The sequence below is a fragment of the Ranitomeya imitator genome, chromosome 3, assembly GCF_032444005.1.
Source record: "Ranitomeya imitator isolate aRanImi1 chromosome 3, aRanImi1.pri, whole genome shotgun sequence".
Classification (NCBI taxonomy): Eukaryota; Metazoa; Chordata; class Amphibia; order Anura; family Dendrobatidae; genus Ranitomeya; species Ranitomeya imitator.
In genome coordinates this window covers 765,512,700-765,518,699 of record NC_091284.1, presented here as the reverse complement: position 1 = coordinate 765,518,699, position 6,000 = coordinate 765,512,700, and positions in this window count along the sequence as shown.

Sequence of the window (6,000 nt, the reverse complement as noted above, 5' to 3'; positions counted from 1 at the left end):
TGTGTTCTTGCCGTTCAGCTCTGGTCAAAGTCCTATCACATTGCATAGGCTCAGGCCCATGCTCAGATAGTACCGCCAAATGGTGCACAGCTTTACGCTCATGCAAGCGTCGATCGATCTGAATGGCCAAAGACATAGACTCATTCAGACCAGCAGGCATGGGAAATCCCACCATGACATCCTTAAGGGCTTCAGAGAGACCCTTTCTGAAGATTGCTGCCAGGGCACATTCATTCCACTGAGTGAGCACAGACCACTTTCTAAACTTCTGACAATATATCTCCGCTTCATCCTGACCCTGACACAGAGCCAGCAAGATTTTCTCTGCCTGATCCACTGAATTAGGTTCGTCATAAAGCAATCCAAGCGCCAGGAAAAATGCATCAACATCACGCAATGCCGGATCTCCTGGCGCAAGGGAAAATGCCCCGTCTTGAGGGTCACCACGTAACAAAGAAATAATGATCTTTATTTGTTGAATAGGGTCACCTGAGGAGCGAGGTTTCAAGGCAAGAAACAATTTACAATTATTTTTGAAATTCAAGAACTTAGATCTATCACCATAAAACAAATCAGGAATTGGAATCCTAGGCTCTGACATCGGATTCTGAACCACAAAATCTTGAATGTTTTGTACCCTTGTAGTGAGATTATCCATCCAAGAGGACAGACCTTGAATGTCCATGTTTACACCTGTGTCCTGAACCACCCAGAGGTAAAGGGGAAAAGAGAGACAAAACACACTGCAAAGAAAAAAAAATGGTCTCAGAACTTCTCTTATCCCTCTATTGAGATGCATTAGTACTTTTGGCCACCTGTACTGTTTTGACCTGGTGGTCAGGACAATAATAGACCTGGTGGTTAAGAGCACACGGAATGACCTGATAGTCACTGATAATAAAGGACGAGCTCTGGGACGTGGGAACTCTGCTGACCGCAATCCCTAATCCTATCACACACACTAGAAATAGCCGTGGATTGCTCCTAACGCTCCCTATGCAACTCGGCACAGCCTAAGGAACTAGCTAGCCCTGAAGATAGAAAAATAAAGCCTACCTTGCCTCAGAGAAATTCCCCAAAGGAAAAGGCAGCCCCCCACATATAATGACTGTGAGTAAAGATGAAAATACAAACACAGAGATGAAATAGATTTAGCAAAGCGAGGCCCGACTTACTGAACAGACTGAGGATAGGAAAGGTTGCTTTGCGGTCAGCACAAAAACCTACAAAAAGACCACGCAGAGGGCGCAAAAAGACCCTCCGCACCGACTCACGGTGCGGAGGCGCTCCCTCTGCGTCCCAGAGCTTCCAGCAAGCAAGACAACAATAAAAATAGCAAGCTGGACAGAAAAATAGCAAACCAAAGAAATACAAGCAGGAACTTAGCTTCTGCTGGGAAGACAGGTCACAAGAACGATCCAGGAGTGAACTGGACCAATACTGGAACATTGCCAGGTGGCATGGAGCAAAGATCTAAGTGGAGTTAAATAGAACAGCCAGCTAACGAATTAACCTCGTCACCTGTGGAAGGAAACTCAGAAACACCCACCAGAGGAAGTCCATGGACAGAACCAGCCGAAGTACCATTCATGACCACAGGAGGGAGCCCGACAACAGAATTCACAACAGCTTTGGACCTGGTGACCTGGGGTGTTGGGCGAATGTCCTAAATAGCACCTGGACAGGCCACATGTTTGTGTGTTGGATGGTCCCAGGTTGGATGAATGTCCTGAATAACGCACAGTGAGACCGTGGTCCTGGTCGGTCTGTGTTGGAAGCTCCTGTGAGTGAAGTCTTCCTATTGCACCTGAGAGATCATGGACCTGGATGGTTGTGTGTTGGACGGTCCAAGGTGGGATGGACATCCTGAATAGTACACTGTGGAAAGCTTCTGTGTTGGGAGGTCCTGGAAGTAGGACTGGATCCCTGAAGAGCACAGAGTGACCATGGTCCTGGACGGTCTGTGCTGGGAGCTCCTGTGTGTGGAGTCTTCCTGGAGCACCTGAGACCGTGGACCTCGACGGTCTGTGTTGGGGAAGCTACCATCCTTCGGTGGCTCTGGACTGACTGATGTGTGCCTGCCAGGCAAGTTGGTGAACATAGTGAGGCAGCTTTCCCAGGAGAGAGGACTGACAAAGAGACAGCGTGTGGAGCAGGAGCTCCTGCTTATGATACTCTATGAACTGTGCGGTCACCCACGGCAACTGGTCAGATAAGGATCAGCGTGTTTAGTGTCGCAAACTGATGATGTGAAGCTTTATGTAAAGACTGTTTGCATTTGGTTCACGTTTCTATGGTTTATGACTGCTTAAATTAACCAAATAGACTGTTTATGTGAGAAAACTGTGCCCGTGTGTTTGAATCCCATGCCAAGTGTCCCCCAACAAATGCAGAGAGTGCTATCTCACACATGATTACCATTCAGGCTGCTTGCTAACATTGAATGGAGTGAAAATACATGCAGGGTAGTTCAGTTCAGAGGTTGAATGACATGATTACCTGTGTGAAGAGAGTAGATGGATGTTAATTCCTTGCCATGGAGTAACTGCCTTTAGCTTGATGCTTTGCTAATGCGATGCTTTGCTCAATGCGTGTGACCCCACACATGCGTGCACCCCTTAGAATGTATCAGACATCCAAGAGGACTAACAATGAAGCTAATAGCAAAAAGGTCACATTTTTTACCCATTATAGTATAAATCACACTCAGATATTTTCTGTCATCAAAAAATATTTACAGTGCCTTGCAAAAGTTTTCGGCTCCCTCGAACTTTTCAACCTTTTCCCACATATCATGCTTCAAATATAAAGATACCAAATGTAAATTTTTGGTGAAGAATCAACAACAAGTGGAACACAATTGTGAAGTTGAACGAAATTTATTGGTTATTTTAAATTTTTGTGGAAAATCAAAAACTGAAAAGTGAGGCGTGTAATATTATTCAGCCCCTTTAACGTAATACTTTGTTGCGCCACCTTTTGCTTCGATTACAGCTGCAAGTCACTTGGGGTATGTCTCTATCAGTTTTGTACATCGAGAGACTAAAATTCTTGCCTGTTCTTCCTTGGAAAACAGCTCGGGCCCAGTGAGGTTTGATGGAGATGGTTTGTCAACAGCAGTTTTCAGCTTTTTCCACAGATTCTCGATTGGATTGAGGTCTGGACTTTGACTTGGCCATTCTAACACCTGGATACGTTTATTTGTGAACCATTCCATTGTAGATTTTGCTTTATGTTTGGGAACATTGTCTTGTTGGAAGACAAATCTCCGTCCCAGTCTCAGGTCTTTTGCAGACTCCAACTGGTTTTCTTCAAGAATGGTCCTGTATTTGGCTCCATCCATCTTCCCATCAATTTTAACCATCTTCCCTGTCCATGCTGAAGAAAATCAGGTCCAAACCATGATGCTGCCACCACCATGTTTGACAGTAGGGATGGTGTGTTCAGGGTGATGAGCTGTGTTGCCTTTACGCCAAACATATCGTTTGGCATTGTTGCTAAAAAGTTTGATTTTAGTTTCATCTTACCAGAGCACCTTTTCCACATGTTTGTTGTGTCTCCCAGGTGGCTTGTTGCAAACTTTATACAAGACTTTACGGATATCTTTGAGAAATGGCTTTCTTCTTGCCACTCTTCCATAAAGGCCAGATTTGTGCAGTGTACTACTCATTGATGTCCTATGGGCAGACTGTCCCAGACAGACTAGTGGCTCAGTGGCCTTGCAGCGCTGAGGTCCTGGGTTCAAATCCCACCAAGGACATAATCTGCAAGATGTTTCTATCTTCTCCCCGTGTTTGCGTGGGTTTCCTCCGGGTACTCCGGTTTCCTCCCACATTCCTAAAACATACTGATAGGGATTCTAGATTGTGAGCCCCATTGGGGACAGCGATGATAATGTGTGCAAACTGTAAAGATATGAAATTATTACATTATATATTCATATATATGAATTATATATTCATATCTTTATTTAATATAATCCAATTTTATTTTTTTTCTCTCCATAAGAAGGTGATATTTAATATTGTACACACTGTGAATTGGTTCTATTACTCCGGCTAATGTAATTTTTTGATATACCGTTGTGGTTCTTTTCCATAGACATGTCTTTCTCTTTTGCGGTTCACAGGGGGTTAATCTAATGAATGTTCTGATTGCCCACCTGAGTTTTAATCTAAGCACTTGTTGTTTTAGTGTTCTGTGTTGTATAAAATGTTAATATGTGGTTCCATTTTCATGCCATGACTAAGACCTGATGGTCGAAACGCGTCGGCGTTGACCACCTGGGACTCCCATCTCTTTTTTGCTAATGTTTGCATTTTAAAGTGTTTCCAATAAATTGACTTTTTAGAAGATCCATGCTGGAGATTATTTTTTCTTTTTCATTGCTGGCTCTGGACTACGCCCTTGACCAAGGCGGCTCCGTGCATGGACATCATTGCATTGTTGAGGGATTGGTGAGCTGACTTATTTTCTTCCCATTTTTTCCTTTTTCACTATTTTTGTATTTTGCAAACTGTAAAGCGCTGCGGAATATGTTTGCGCTGTATAAAAATAAAGATTATTATTATTATCTCAGCTGTAGATCTCTGCAGTTCATCCAGAGTGATCATGGGCCTCTTGGCTGCATCTCTGATCAGTCTTCTCCTTGTTTGAGATGAAAGTTTAGAGGGACGGCCTGGTCTTGGTAGATTTGCAGTGGTATGATACTATTTGGGATGTTTAAAGTTTTGGAAATCATTTTGTATCCAAATCAGGCTTTAAGCTTCTCCACAACAGTATCACGGACCTGCCTGTTGTGTTCCTTGGTCTTCATGATGCTCTCTGTGCTTCAAACAGAACTCTGAGACTATCACAGAGCAGGTGCATTTATACGGAGACTTGATTACACACAGGTGAATTATATTTATCATCATTAGACATTTAGGACAACATTGGATCATTCAGAGATCCACAATGAACTTTTGGAGTGAGTTTGCTGCACTGAAAGTAAAGGGGCCAAATAATATTGCACGCCCCACTTTTCAGTTTTTGATTTTCCACAAAAATTTAAAATAACCAATAAATTTCATTCAACTTCTCAATTGTGTTCCACTTGTTGTTGATTCATCACCAAAAATTTACATTTGGTATGTTTATGTTTGAAGCATGATATGTGGGAAAAGGTTGAAAAGTTCCAGGAGGCCGAATACTTTCGCAAGGCACTGTATAATCCACCACTGAGCTTCTTCTAGCTATACATAGCCACTTTCCCCACCTAATATATAAACTAATTAGCACCTGTATGCTTTCCCCAATTCATTACCAGTCACTGCATACTCATTTCTCCCACTATGTACCTCCCGCTCCCGTGACTCATTATATTTACCTGCCCCTTCGGCCCCAATTCAGCCATGTCTCCTCTCTCCCACATTCTATTCATTATCAACAGCTGTACCCCCACATTCAATACATCATTTACTCCCCACCCTCAAAATTCATCATTATTTGCTCTCTCCCGATCATTATTTGCTCTCCCCACCCCACCTTCAATTCAATTGCTGTCCCTCTTCCCTCACTCTCAATTCATCATTTGCAGTCTCCCATCCCCTCCCCCACTTCATCATGTGCAGTGGGGGACTGCACTTCACTTCCCCACTTCATCATTTGCAGTCCTCTTTACCCCCATGCCATCCTTTGCAGTTCCTTTTAACCCCCACTTCATGTGCAGTCCCCCTTTAACCCCCTCCCCACATCATCATGTGCAGTCCCCCTTTAACCCCCTCCCCACATCATTATGTGCAGTCTCCCGTACTCCTTCCCCTGTCATCATGTGCAATTCCTCCTCCTCCTCCCCTCACCCATTTAGTTCATTTTGTACAGAAAACAAAAATGTTTTGTATACTTACCTCACAGTCGCTCCGCGGCAGTGCGCCTCTGCCTCCAGGGTAAATGCTAGACTGTATGGGCTCCCTCCAGGTATGATGTCATTTTCGGAGGCGTGTCATACGGGGGGCGTGT